General features: G+C 33.4%; 1 long non-coding RNA gene across 1 annotated transcript; it reads right to left on the reverse strand.

The window, feature by feature from the left end:
- Positions 1–1246: 1246 nt before the first annotated feature.
- LOC146886323 (uncharacterized) lies at positions 1247–15566 on the reverse strand. The gene is made up of 2 exons (XR_014994846.1): positions 15108–15566; positions 1247–1636 (listed from the first exon to the last, which is right to left on the reverse strand). It is a non-coding gene; the product is annotated as an uncharacterized LOC146886323 (long non-coding RNA).
- Between the last annotated feature and the right edge of the window lie 524 nt (positions 15567–16090).

The following is a 16090-nucleotide window of genomic DNA, read 5'->3' on the forward strand; positions in this document are numbered from 1 at the left end:
TAACTCATTTATTCATACAAAGCATGAGTCTTACCTCAATCAGTAACTATAGGAACCCCCTTTTTACCAATTCCTAATGTCAAATTAAGATTAACATCAACACTTAGTCATTTAAACTCACATCACATCATACCATCCCATACATATGCACATCTAGTTCACATAATCACATAAGTGTACAGGCATTCACCATAGCATCACATACATGCAACACAAAACAGTGTTCATCCCACACGAGTGAGTGCCAACACTTAAGTACCTGCAATGCCATGCACAAGCATATTTCTTACACCAAAATTTCTAATAAAATTTATCATCATAAAACCAAAAATACTGTAATAATACGTGATATATTTCGCAAACTAAAGACCTTAAATCGACTATCCGACCAATCAAAACGAAGAATATCATATTACGGAAAAACTATCCAAATTTGAGCTTAATCTAACGGTTAACGAGTCAGAATAGTCAATTTTATTACAACTGTGTAGATTAGAAATAAACGTAGTCGCCCAGCTACCAAGTCACTCGCCCAGCGACCAAGTCACTCGCCCAACGCGTATGTCACTCACCTAGCGACCACCGACGCTTCCAGAATACAAACAACGGCGTGAAACAACACAATTTTATGAATCTTTAAACCCCTAACTTAGAAATACATTAAATAGCACTACCAAAAACACCTCCACTTCAAACAAATTGGGACCCAAACTTGAACCTTTATTTTAATACTCCTATTTTAGTCTCTTTTGTTTGCATAAAACCCACCAATTGAACTTCTTGAATTTTCTTTCAACTAAACTAAAAGGAAAAGTTGCTAAGCACTTAGGGTGTGTACTAGACCATACTAGAATGTACAAAAGTCCCATCAAAAGCAAATATGTGCATCAAATAATATTAAAACAAGAAGTTAAAGTGGATTACTTGTCTGCACCGTGAAACAAAAAGAAAAGAAATCAAAGCATGTTGTGGGGCCCTCTAATATACCAAGTCATGAGCAAAACCTAATTCCGAACAACACTTTGGTTGCATCACCGTGGGTCCCATTGTGAGGATTGAATTCCATAACTTTTTTTTCTTAATTGATACCCTTGACAAGCACAAGCCTCAGAAGAAAAAGGAGAAAAGAAAACCCCCATGCTTTCTCATATATATAGGCCATTAAACTGAAAAACGTGATAGAGTTCAAGGAAGCACACGTACAAAACACAATAGCACAAAAGTCAAAGTAAATGAGGACTATATATCCAGAACAAATAAGAAGCATAAAATTCCATAAATAGGAATCTGTAAACATCACATAAAATAAAATAACCATAAAGTAAAGCCAAACGAAAATCACTAGATATGGTTACAACATAGTGCTGGTTCAGCTCCGAGTGCTCTTTTAAGGACTTTTCTTGCTCCCAAGAAAACACCGCACTGCCTTATACTCAACGACCTTCTCTAGCCTTCCAAGTACTCTCCAAAACTCTACAATGCTCTCCTATGCACCCTTACTTGATCCACATGATCCATACGCAAAAAGAAATTATTTTTGCGCCAACAAAGGTTTGAACCCACATCCACATAATGACCAACAAATGTACAACCAACAAGCCAATTCGTGTTTCTTGCTATTTTGAGTACCTACACACTTATCAATATACTTCACATGTTCATGCATAAATGCAAAATAATTAATTAATTAAATTATAATACTAATGGCATACACAGGACTTGAACTTAAGTCCTATCATCACAACCAAGTACTCTCAAACACTTAAGCTAACACTACTACTTATCTTCTCTTTCCACATTAATTAACTTACGAATTCCCACCCTCGCATTTATTAAATAAATATTTATTTATTTATTTAATTTTCCCGGGTCTTATACAATGAATTGACTTGGCTTTTCAACTGACTTCTTTGCATTTTTAAGGTTTACTTTAAATGGGGGTATTTCCCCTAGCGCTTGCCTCTTTGTGAGTTGGAACATGGGAAAGTTCATTTTCATATTCTTCCATTGCTTGTGTTCGTGAATTGGGAGGCTCTCTTAGGGTTGTTGACCATGTCATTCTTTTGGTTGGAACAATTAATATTATTGTTTTTTTTTGGTTAAATTACTCTTTTGGTCTCTCTATTTGTTATGAAATTTCAATTTGGTCCTCAAGTTTTTCGTTGTCTCAATTTGGTCCTCATTTTCTTAAAAATGACTCAATTTGGTCCTCACTGTTAACTTTGACCAGACGATGTTAAAGTCAACGCCATGTGTCAATTTCTGGTTTTTTTTTTTTTTGAATTTTTTATTTTTTACACGTGTCACTTCATAGTTGTGTCACGTGTCAAAGTGACTCAATTTGGTCCCTATATTTGTTTTTAGTTTCAATTTAGTCCCAATTTTTGTAAAAAATGAAGTAATATTGTCCTTCCTTAAATTGACACTAAATTTACTTTTTTATAAATTTTATGGTGATATTCTTACTAAAATTAACGTTTTTATTAAATATTTTTATAAATATTTTAAATTAAATTTAAATTCTATACAAAAGATTAAACTTTGGTTTTGTTTTGAACTTGAAATTTAGTTCCTAAACTTATGTGTGACAAGTTATTTGATTTTTAATCTTCACTAAGTTTGTATAATATGATACACTTGATGCCTTTATATATGATAACAAAATTGTTAATTTTTGAAATTAAGTTTGGGGTTTAACTTTGTTTAATAATAAAAGTAAAAAAAACTTATTTAAAAATATTTCTACAAATATTTAATAAAAATATCAATTTTATTAAGAATATCATCATAAGTTGTATACAAAGATTAAATTGAGTGTCAATCTAAGGAGGGACAATATTGCTTCATTTTTACAAAAATTGAACTAAATTGAAACTAAAAACAAATATAGGGACCAAATTGAGTCATTTTGACATGTGGCACAACTGTGAAGTGACACATGTAAAACATTTAAAAAAATCAAAAAAATTCAAAAAAGCCAAAAATTGACATGTGGCGTTGACTTTAACACCGTTTGATCAAAGTTAACGGTGAGGACCAAATTGAGTCATTTTTAAGAAAATGAGAACAAAATTGAGACAACGAAAAACTTGAGGACCAAACTAAAATTTCATAACAAATAGAGGGACTAAAAGAGTAATTTAACTCTTTTTTTTTTGTTTTCTTTCCTAGTACTAGTTTGTTATGCAGTTGTGGAAATCAATGTTTTATCTAATTGTGTGGAAAACTAATGCATAGTAGTTGCTTTATGATTGGTCGAACATTTGGTGCAATTTATTCATTTTGTTGTTTAATCATTGGTTTTGTGATAGTGGCATATACTGCTCTTGAGAAAATTTTGTTTTCTATCACTGATTTCTGTTTGACCTATTTTCACTTAATTGAGATGAAATTTATCATGGTCGAATCTTTGAAAGCTAAACCAACACCATGTTTCTAGTTCCAACATTGGTTGTGTGTGGTGATGATAATTGTTGATATATTTTCACTTTGATTCACTGTTGCTAAAGTTTCACCGAAATGATTGTGTGAAAATTGGATGTATAATTTTGTGGTTTATTGCACTGTTTGAGACTTTTTTCCTTTGTTGAATCTTGTTTGAAAATTGATTCATAGTGCCATCCTTCTTTTAGACTATTTGTATTCGTGATTCATTTGGCTGTGTCACTTCTTGTAGAACCATATTCATGCTTTTTGTTGTTTTGTGCCTTAATTGAGTTTTTACTTTTGGATTTGAATTATATATATGCATTTGCCGAGAGTTACCTTTTCCTAGTTGAGTTCCTTTAAAAAAAAATGTTGAATTAGTTGTTTAATCTATAATACCCATTTGCTATATTGAATTGGAAGTGGAAATTTGAACTTGTCTAGAGGTGTTCCTAAAAGAAGAGTGCTAGTGAAAAAAAAGGAGGAAAAACCATTGAAAAGAATTATGATAAAAAAAATCTGGAAAGAGGAGTTGAAGGCATTGACTGAACCATTGTAGAGTGAAAAGTTAAAAAATTGGACAAGTTTAAATTGTTAGCACAAAATACTTTGATGCATAAAGATTTGATGAAGAAATTCCATAGAGATTTGACGAGGATATGAAGGATTGATAAAGACATAATGAAGACTTGATACAGTGATGAAGACATGAAGAATTGATTGTGTTGATCAAGGTTGAACTATGCTTAAACTGATTGCACATGAAGAATTTGAAACTTGAAGATTCGAGCTTAAATTGAAGACTATTTGATGGCAACCCCCTAGCCAAGTGGCTAACCACAAGAAGCATGACTAAGCATATTTAAGAAGAGTTCGATTCATCTATAAAGGGTGGGCCTAAACTCTTAGTAGTATAAATTTTTTGGGCTTTGTATAATGGGCCAAGTAGCATAGGAGTTTTGGGCCTTAGAAAAGCCCATGAGTTGGAGCGTATTCTCCATTGACTTTACAAAGTCAACATGCACATAGGAGGTAGCTTGAAAGGCAAGGAAGAGACTTGTTTGCTTTGGGAGAGAGTGGTCATGTGTCATGCTCTCATTGAAGAGTTTTTCTTAGTGGTCACATGACACTCTAGGAATGGAGAGGATTTTCTCACCTTCTTGAGGGGCCACATGACACTCTAGGAATGCCGAGGATTTCCCACCTCCTTGAGTGGTGACATGTTCTCCTCCCATTGGAGAGAATTTTTGCCTTGGTGTCCAAGCTAGCCAAGTTAGAGTTTTTAGGGTTTTTCATCTCCAAATTTGGAGACACCTTAGGCTATAAATAGAGGTGTCTACCCGTTATAAATTCAGTTTGAGATTAATAGAGTTATGTAGCCAAATTGCTTGTGCACACCTACTTATCTCTAAAGTCAAGGCTAAAGCATCTCATTTGGTCTCCTCTAACCACTCTTCCTTGAGTATTGGACTAACCTTACTTGAGAGCACCAAACCACACCATTTTACTCATCAAACCATCAAAATTGAGACCTGTATAAACATTTGTCTTTGCTTCCGCGTGCCTACCATCATGCATGGAGGAGTTTTCTTCAATGCTTGGAGTGATGAATGCATGTTTTTGCCCTCATTTAATGTTTAAATTTGGAGATTTAATTGAATTTTAATGTTTAAAAGATTAATTTAATCAAAATTTGTGATAATTGGGTGTAATGCGTTTGTGAGATAAAAGTAACTTAAAAAGCGATTTTAGTTGCATAAAATATTCTAGGATATTCTAATGTTTGTTGATGCAGCTGAAGTTAAATTTGGTCCATTAAATGTGTCAAATTGAATTGTTTCGAGTTACAAAATAGGTCCAAAGTTAGTAAATTTTGGAAACAAGTATACAAGGAGTTGAATGCACCTCTAGTTTTTATATGTACACTCCCATTTTTCAATAATGGGTCACACAATCAGCTTTCACTATTATACCCCCTAAGTTGCTAACTTTCACCCCTCTTATCACTCACAAAATTAGACCCATGCAAATGTTGCCACATGACAATCCTCATTTTCTCAAACAGGCCAACCAAAGGTTGCCACATTTCAGCATCCTAGAACTCAAACTTTGTCCAATTAGATCATGCATGGAGGAGTCTTCTTCAATGCTTGGAGCATACTAGCTTGAGGAAGGAACCATCACTATTTGACATTGAATAGATGTCTTGTGTCTGGTTACAGTCTTTTAGTTGGTTGAAAGGGTTTTTAATAGGTTAACTGACTTGTTTTTTTTTTTGCAAGTAACATATTTGATCAGTGAAAATTTTATTCAATCAGTTGATTTAACTCAAAATAAGTGAAATCAACAAATTGAACATAAATTTCAATCTATTCAATATGTCATCTAATAAACTATAAAGTCTGGGGTTTTCACAAAGAATGTGAGAGATTCATTTTTTAGGTGTGAAATCAGTGTGACTATTTCGAAAAAACTCGTTCTCTTTGAACTTCACAATATTACAACAATTCGTGATCGAGTCTTTAAGTCTTGAAGCCGTGTTGGCTTGGCGTGGGTGCTTTGAAGAAAGCTCTTGGTTGGCTAGGGAGACCCACCACAGAGGTTTTATCTTTCTTGGGCGTTTGTGATTTGTCTGGTGTGATACCAGATTTTCAAGTAAGAGACTTGTTATGTTGTATTAGATGCTTGTGGGATTCAAAAGTCTTGGTATGTTGATTGTGTCTGTCGTAACCTCAAAAAAATCGTGACGAGACGGCGAACTTAAAAATCATTTTAAAATATAAATATTTTAGAAAAGGGAGTCACCACAATAGTTTTTGGGAAACTTTGGAAAACCTATAAAATGATGGTTTGTAAAACCAGATCAGGTCTGGGATTCGGTTACACATGAGGAAGGTATTAGCAACCCATATGTTTGTCCTAAAACTAATGTAATTTTAAAATATTTGTAATTTTAAGTGTGAAAACTAATGTGATTTTAAATTTTTTTTTTCCCAAAAATTGTAAGGCCCGCTTTATTTTTTGCCTTTTTATTTTAAAGGATGCCCCAAACTATTGGGCCTAACGGCTGACCCAAAGGAAAAATAGACCCTAAGTCTGCCCCAATCCTTCCATCCCTCTCACTTTACAGAAAACACAGACGCCAAACTCTCCCCTTTTCGCAACAGGAAGCTCTGCTAGGGTTTAGTCCTAGCTCTTGGTCAAGCAAGCTGAAGCACATTTCACTCCGCGTAAGTTGTTCCTATCCATACACTTTGTTTGCCAGTTGAACTTGTGTTTTTCCACTAGGGATAACCGTAGTAATCTGTCCTTGCTCCATTGTCTTCATCTTCAACTCACTGAACTGCCTTAGGAACTGTGGTGTACCTCTGTTCGTGTCCAAAATCCCCCTTAGTAGCTCTTTCCAGGTAATCGAAGCTAGGGTTTCACGTCATTTCTATTTTATGCGATTAATGTTTTGTGAAATATGAGAAACGTTTGGGGAAAACGTTAGTTTTTGGTATATTTCTGAGTTAGGGGTTCAAATATCCATGAAATTGTGATATTTGACGTTATTTCTCGTATTCAGGATGCGTCGCGCAGTCGCTGGGCGACTGTGTATTTTTCTAATATGCGTAGTTTTAGTAAAATTGACTTTCCCGACTCATTAACCGTTGGATTGAGCTCAAATTTGGACATTTGGTTCATAACATGTTATTTTGTGGTTTGATCAGTTGGATCGTCGATTAGATGTCTGTAGCTTGAGAAATGTGTCACGCATTACTGTAGTGATTTTGGTTTTGTGATAATAAATTTTCTTAGGAATTTTGGTGTAAGAATTATGGTTGTGTGTTGTGCTTGATTGTATGGAATTGCAGGTACTTAAATGTTGGCACTCATTTATTTGGGATGAATACTATTTTATGATATATGTATGTCTTAGTATGCATTTATAAAGTATGAGATGAATGAATTTGCATGAGTGATATGATTCATGGATTGTGAATGATGAACTTGGATAAATCTTGGCATGCGATTTCAATGAAATGGTTGGTAATATATGTGCTCATGAATTCGGTATGAGCAATAATGTTACATTGATGGCATGGTATTGGTATGAGGTGAAGTTCTATATCCCCGAATTGGGAAGAATGGGATGGTATGAAATCAACATGGAATATGAATGAGGATGGGTTACAAAGGATGGCGTGAGGTGTTAAATGCATGATCAATATTATTTGTTTGTTTGGAATGTGATTAATATGTTGTCAGTACGTAAATCCACGAGTCTCTATGTGAGACTTCCTGGTGGTGCTTAAGTGGTCGGGACATAATTCCATGGCCCCTGTTAGTGGAAGTCCATGGTGGTGCCCCATCTATATAATTTGGTAAGGATTCAAGATAAGGTTGCATCCTGACACTCTAAGGAGTCAGTTAGTCTCACTTAGAGTGGACTGACTCTTATGGTGAGAGTAGTAGGAGGCTGAAACTCATTAAGGGCTAACCTTGTGTGTGAGGGATTGAAACATTGTAACACTTGTAACACTTAGCTCGGGGGTGAGCAGCTCGTGGGTGAGCAGGGTAATCCACCACAAGTGCAAGCATCCGCTGAATCCGGCCAGATTATATGTATCCGGATGAGTCGTGTCGAGTCGTAGTGTATTGTTTTGAAGGTCATAACATGCTAGCGTGATGTATGTATAATTGACTGTGAAAGAGTATATGATTGATAATACTATTTTTTTTTTGCTCTAGCTTACCCTTGCTTGTTTGATTGTTTTGTATGTTGTTCTTCTACTTTTGCGATGATCATCAATTTATTGATGGGAGCAGATGTGAGAGGTACTCGAGGTCAACAGGGAAGGGATGATTTCGCTGCATAATCTACCTAGGCTGGACTTCATGTTTTATTTGGGCTTTTCTTTAGGGCTATGGCCCATGTACGCTTTGCTCTTTAGTATTCTATTAATATTCGTTAAGTCCTTGGATTCTTGGTTGTATTTGGCATCATGGTGTGCCTTAGTATCTCCTAGCATTTTTGGATATTGTAAAGAGTAACGTTTATATTTCAGGACTTGTCTCTAAATTTATATTTGTGTGGCATTTCATTTAAATTAAAGTTATTATTTAAATGGGGTGTTACATTAATAGTATCAAAGCAGTTCGTCCTTAGGATGACCTGAGGTTATGGGTTTGTCATGCCTCGCAGGCGTGAGTAGTCATGTCTAGTCAAGTGTGTCAGTAAAACCAAAAGTTTTAAGAATAGAAAAACGCCTTGATAAAGTAATGAGGGTACACACTCATGACTAGATCAAAGGTTGTTTTTCCTTTCTTAATTCTAATGGTTTGGGGAAGGAAGGGTGACAGACGAAAGGTTTGGATGTCTGTAGATGATGGAGTGTTGCCTTGTATGTTCGAGTTTGTCCTGTTACGCCACTGTGTTTTGTGTCTCGTGTCTGAGCGATGAGGGAAACTTGACCTACTCACCCTTACAAGGATTTGTAGGGCGTATGAGACAATCTCTTGTCTCAAAGATGTGAAGATGTAGAGGGTTGTATACCGATAGGTGATGAAAGTTAAGTCTTGGTTTAGAGGGCTGGTTAAGAAATGAATTTGAAGGTTAAGAAGCAACGCTTTGGGTCGTGTACCACAAGTTTGAATTCTAAGATCGTGTACCACAAGTTTTACAAGAAGAGTTGAGTTTAGGGATGGGTATAAGAGAAGATATCGGTGCGTGCTCGTGTAGCAAGGTTTGGGAAATCAACTAGGTTTTACATCTTGACAAGGTCTGAGGTTTGAAGTGGAACATTGTGGAAGGTTTGAGATTAAGGGTAGAGACCATGAAGTGTATAAGGAAAGCAAATAGGTAATTGGAGGCTTACATGAGGTAGAGCCTTGAAGATCAGTCAAGTATGATGATGTTATCTGAGAATGAAGTATATTAGGGGTTATATATCATATCAATAGTAGTAAGAAGTAGTTGGATCTTCTCAGCAATAACATTCATCCAAGTCAAGAGTAGAAGGGGTGTTCTAAGTAAGGTGGCTCACAAAAGAGAAAGGTTTAACCTTGGATATGAGATGGGCGGTTTCAAGTATCAGAAGAATAAGCACATAGTTGAGTTTGTCTTGGTGGAGAAGGATAGTTAGTAGGGATGGCAACGGGGCGGGGCGGGGACGAGTTTCGTTATCCCATACCCATCCCCGCAGAAAAAATTCATCCTCATCCCCATACCCATACCCAAACTCAACGGGTATTAAACTTTTGTCCCATCCCCATCCCCACCGAGTAACGGGTATAATCTCGTACCCATACCCGTACCCGTGTTTTAACAACTTCAATATTAATTTTTATAAGAGAAAAAAATTACGGTAAAGAAAACATAATATTATCAAATATTCAATATTAGGAGGATGATTGTTTCTTCCATATCAAATACTTTGAAATAAATTATAATTGTCTACATTTTATATTAGAATACCAAATAAAATTTCATGAGAACCAAAACATTTATTAAATTTGCAAACTACAACATTAATGAAACTTAGTTGATAAAATTAAAAAATATTTCAAAAAAATATAAAAGGAAAACAAATATTCAAATTAAAATATATTTTAAATGTTTGTTTACTTCAATTTTTTAAATTCTAATGAATCTCTTTTTTATCTATAACAATATATAAAGGGAATTCTCCTTTTTGTGTCCACATTTCAAAATACCAACTTTACCCTTTAAATATAATAATTTATTTAATTTTTAAAAATTGACTATTACTTTTACAAGTTTTTTATAAAATCGGCTATCTCTGCTTCTTCTCTTCTTCTTTATTTATCAATGGTTATTTTTTCATCTGTTCTGATATACTTCACTTAATTTTTAATAAATATAATTTTAGTTTATATATTAACTTAATAACATTACAATATTATCATCTACTAATATTATAATTTTAGTTTATATATTAACTTAATAACATTTTAGTTTAAAAAATGCATACACATAGGCGCGATAGCGCTTGTGTTTACGCTAGTACACTAATAAAAGTTATAATACATCACTTGATCAAAATGAGACAAAGAACAAATAATAAACACAATAATAAAGTTTTGACATAGATTTTGTATTTTTTGAACTTCAATATATGTTGGATGGTGACAAAAAAATATTCATAGCAATTACATTAAATTTTTATATTGTAGTAAATAAAAGTTATTTATACAATTAAAGTGAAAAAATTACAGTATGATTAATAATGAGTTATAAAATAATATATCGAAATATTATTCTACATGATGAAAATGAACAATAAATAAAAATATTAAAAAACTAACAAATGTGTGTTTCAGAAATAATTTGAGAGACTATCGAAAGAAATCGCACAAAGGAAATCAAATGTATAATTAAGGTATGATAAGATGAAAAATACCTTAGAGAACAAATTATTAAATTATGTTTGAAGTGGTTGCAATTAAAAAGAAATATCATTAGTGCCCAAAAAATTTGTCACTAAATTACAAATAAATTAGTAATTAAATTGGTCACTAAATCAAGTACCGATTCGATCATTCAATCGGTCACTAATTTAATCAATGATTCAGACAATAAATCAACTACTACCACCAATGACGAAAAATAGTGATCGATATGGGTTAATGACTAAATCAGTCACTATTTCATGTTTTTCTTGTAGTGAATTATCATATATTATTCCTAAATATCATTATATATATATATATATATATATATATATATATATTTAATTTTAACGACTTCAAACATAATTTAAAGTGAAAAAATTACAGTATGATTAATAATGAGTTATAAAATAAAAAATAATTAGATAAAATATATCGAAATATTATTCTACATGATGAAAATAAACAATAAATAAAAATATTAAAAAATTACAAATGTGTGTTTTTAAATAATTTAAGAGACTATCGAAAGAAATCGTACAAAGGAAATCAAATTTATAATTAAGGTATGATAAGATGAAAAATACCTTAGAGAACTAAGAAAACTTTTCAAATATCAACATATATACTCAATAGTTGAAAAATAACGAAAATTATTTTAATGAAACAAAAGAGTTCTTCAAATTAAACAAAAATTAATAATAATAATAAGTAAAAAAAATTATATTACCTTCAATTGAGAGTATAAACATTCTCATGTGAAAGGAAAATATATAATAAAAAAAATATTAAAAAATAATAGAAATATTCAAATGTGAGGCATAAAATTTTTTTAATTAACATACATCATTTTAACATAATCACATAAAGGTTATGATAAGATAAAAAATATATTAGAAATGCGAATGAGTTTCATGACAAATCAAATAATTAAATAATCAAATATTTTTGAGTAAGGGATTCAAATATCCATGAAATTGTGATATTTGACGTTATTTCTCGTATTCAGGATGAGTCGCGCACTCCCTGGGCGACTATGTATTTTTCTGATATGCGTAGTTTTAGTAAAATTGACTTTCCTGACTCATTAACCGTTGGATTGAGCTCAAATTTGGACATTTGGTTCATAACATGCTATTTTGTGGTTTGATCGATTGGATCGTCGATTAGATGTCTGTAACTTGAGAAATGTGTCATGCATTACTGTAGTGATTTTGGTTTTGTGATAATAAATTTTCTTCAGAATTTTGGTGTAAGAATTATGGTTGTGTGTTGTGCTTGATTGTATTGAATTGCAGGTACTTAAATGTTGCCACTCATTTATTTGGGATGAATACTATTTTGTGATATATGTATGTCAAGGTAAGGTTGCATCCTAACACTCTAAGGAGTCAGTTAGTCTCACTTAGAGCGGACTGACTCTTATGGTGAGAGTAGCAGGAGGCCTGAAACTCATTAAGGGCTAACCTTGTGTGTGGGAGATTGAAACATTGTAACACTTGTAACACTTAGCTCGGGGGTGAGCAGGGTAATCCACCACAAGTACAAGCATCCGCTGAATCCGACCAGATTATGTATCCGAATGAGTCGTGTCGAGTCGTAGTGTATTATTTGGAAGGTCATAACATGCTGGCGTGATGTATGTATAATTGACTGTGAAAGAGTATATGATTGATAATACTATTTTTTTTGCTCTATCTTACCCTTGCTTGTTTGATTACTTTGTATGTTGTTCTTCTACTTTTGCGATGATCATCATTTTATTCATGAGAGCAGATGTGAGAGGTACTCGAGGTCAACAGGGAAGGGATGATTCTGCTGCATAGTCTACTTAGGCTGGACTTCATGTTTTATTTGGGCTTTTCTGTAGGGTTATGGCCCATGTACGCTTTGCTCTTTAGTATTCTATTAATTTTTGTTAAGTCCTTATATTCTTGGTTGTATCTGGCATCATGGTGTGCCTTAGTTTCTCCTAGCATTTTTGGATATTGTAAGGAGTAACGTTTATACTTCAGGACTTGTCTCTAAATTTCTATTTGTGTGGCATTTTATTTAAATTAAAGTTGTTATTTAAATGAGGTGTTACAAAAATCAAACAAAACATGAAAATATGAATAAAGAAAATATTTTTAAAAATATTAATTAGGCCAGACAAGGTGTTTGACCTTGCTCCTACATATTCTCATAAGAACGAGATATCAGAGTTACATAGTTCTTTTTGATTAAAATACTATTTAAAAAACTTTGATTTAATTAATATTATTTTTATCTTATTTTAAACTTTAATATATCCCTATATTTATCAAGTAAATCCAAGACTCAACATGATAAAAAATTACCATCAAACAAGTCCAAGACAAGACATGACGATTAAAATTTATAATATACAAAAAAGTTAACTATCAAACAAACCTAATGCTTAACACGATAATCACAATTTATTTGAATGAAATAAAAAACTAAAATTAAGTAAGTCTGAAACTTAACAAAATAATTAAATTTTATTTAAATATATAAAAAACTATAATTATCAAGTTTTAGACTTAACATAATAATTAAATTTTATTTAAATAAAAAAAATAGAATTATTTTCGAGATTTAACATGATAATTAAATTTTATTTAAATCGAATAAAAATTATAACTATCAACTAAATTCGAAACTTAACATTATAATTACTAATCTTCGATATGAAAAATTTTCACATGAAAGAAGAAAATGATTTTATATAAAAACTTAAATCATTAAATAAAAACATGAAGCGAAGGTGTAAATATCACAAATCGGGGTGTACAGAACCTAAATTTTTAATAACTATTAAAGGAGTGTAAATATCAAAACAATAGATGTAAACGTAAATGATAGAGGTGCAAAGCATAAACTTCAGGGGTGCGCAAAATAATATGAGAGGAGTGCAATGCATTAACAATGTGGGTGGGCGAAGTAGAAAACCGTTCAGCCCAACCTAATGCAAGATAAGGTGTATACTGCAAGCAACGGAGGTGCGTAAAGTAATTTTGTAATATCAAACCACTAAAGATTGCAGATATCAAACAAATTGGCTTATAAACAGCAAAAACAAACTAAAATGGGCCATTTACTTTGACTTAAAGTTATTTTTATTCTTTATTTTATTTTATATATTACTATTTTTAATTACTTTTTAATTTTATTATTTTTATTCCTAAAACACTAAAAAAACCTAAAATTAAAAACAAACTCTGATCCTAAACCACAACTCTCGAACGATAACACACCCAACATCATCTCTTCCGTCAAAACCCACACCCTAGGCTGCCACGACAAATTCCGGCCACCGTGATAAGCTTTGCCGGCAACACCAGAGCTCATCCTCCTCCCTGGATGAACAGGGATGATACTGTATTGAGATTTTTAGAGCTTTTAAAAATATGAAATATATGAAATATATGAGAGATATATGTGATATATTATACGGAGAAACATATTTTTGTATTTTATTAATATATCTTATATATAAAATAAAATATAATAAATATCAAATATAAAATATTTAGAGCAAAATTTGACTCCTAATCTAAAATAATAACTAATTTCTAAAACTGAAATATATTTCTAAAAATGAAATATTTTTAAAAATTAATTTAAATAAAAAAATATATTAAGTAATATTCGATCGCCTTGGTCTCCTTCCGCAACGCCTCTGATGCTATGGAAGACCTTGACCATTCTCGCATCTCTCTTTGCTCGAGCAAAACATTCTCGTCACAGTCCTCATATTCACCTTTAACATACTTCTGCCATCTTCATTAAAACCCTAACGAACGCATCTTCGCTGATTAAGGTCCGACCGAAACTTTCCGTAACGTCTTCCAAGCACCCCGACAGCAACATCCTCCAGCACTGTTCGGACCCAGTATATGAGCCATATCCATCCTTAACGCATTCCAGTCACTGCGTACTCCCGTTCCTTGGATCAACTTTGCACAACCGTGTCAATCAAACCATGACCTCACCCGTGGTCATTCAAGACATCCATGGCTACTTACGAAAACCTTGATGGTGCTTTAGCAATTCGAACACTTAAAGAAGGCTATACCTTTGTAATTTAACCTTAACGCTTTGAATACTATTTCTCTTACGTTTCTTCTCTTTTTATTCTTAACAGACCAAAAGAAGAGAACATCGACAAACTCAATCACAGATCATGAACATTTGCAACATATTAGAAACAATTCTCAATCACATATCATGAATGAAACTACTCAAACAAATCAAGAATAAATCAAAGAGAGTTTAGTCAAAACCTTTGCTCTTCGCTGCTTTCTCTTCTCCGCTTCTTTCTTCTTTCTCTGCTTCTTTCTCTACTACTTTCTCTCAAGAAGACCCACCAGAATTTCCCCAAAACTCAAAACCTCTCTTCTTTCTCCGGTTTTTCCCTTTTTTATCATATCTCCAGCCATCGAAACGTCACTTTCAGGGTTAAGTTTGTTACACATTCATTGAACCGTGGGGTGCATGAACGTAGGCCAGCTGATCCCGTTAAGATGATTAAAATGAAAGGGTTAGGAGTTAGTTCGTGAGTGGGTTCTGTGAGTTAGTGTGAAGCACGTGTTAGTGAGTGGGTTGGGGAGGTGTGTGAGTGGTGCAGTGTGCGTTAGTGAGGTGTTGTGGTGCGTGATTTGTGTAGTCTTAGATTCAAGGGTGAAGTGAGGAATGAGTGAGTGTGGTGCGTGATTTGTGAATGGTGTTGGTGAGTGTGTGAGGGTGAGTTGTGTGAATTGTGGGTGAGGTGCGGGTGAGTGAAGTGAGGTGTGTGATGTGAGTGTGTCTTGGGCCGTGGGTTAGGGTGTGTGTGGTGCTGTGAGCCGTGGGTGTGTGTGAGTTGAATGAGTGGAGGATTTGGGCTTTTCTTTTCCTTACAATATCCAAAAAAAAATTAGAAGAAACCAAGGCACACCAGGATGTGAGATACAAAGTATAATACAAGAACTTGACACTAGTTATTAAAGTACTAAAGGACAAAATAGTACATGGGCCATAACCTTATGAGAAAACCCAAAACAGTGGAACCATCACCTTCCTGTTACCCCGGGTGAACAAGCAAAAGGGTAAGCTAGAGTATAAAACAGTTTATCTCATCCAAACATGTTATGACCTTTCAAATAATACACTAAGACTCAGACTCGACTCATCTGGATACATATAATTTAGTCGGATGCTTGCACTTGTGGTGGATTTCTCTGCTGACCCCCGAGCTGCTCACCCCCAAGCTAAGTGTTACAATGTT

The sequence above is a fragment of the Vigna unguiculata genome, chromosome 5 (assembly GCF_037176805.1).
Source record: "Vigna unguiculata cultivar grain cowpea cultivar isolate G323 ecotype 2 chromosome 5, ASM3717680v1, whole genome shotgun sequence".
In the NCBI taxonomy this organism is placed as follows: Eukaryota; Viridiplantae; Streptophyta; class Magnoliopsida; order Fabales; family Fabaceae; genus Vigna; species Vigna unguiculata.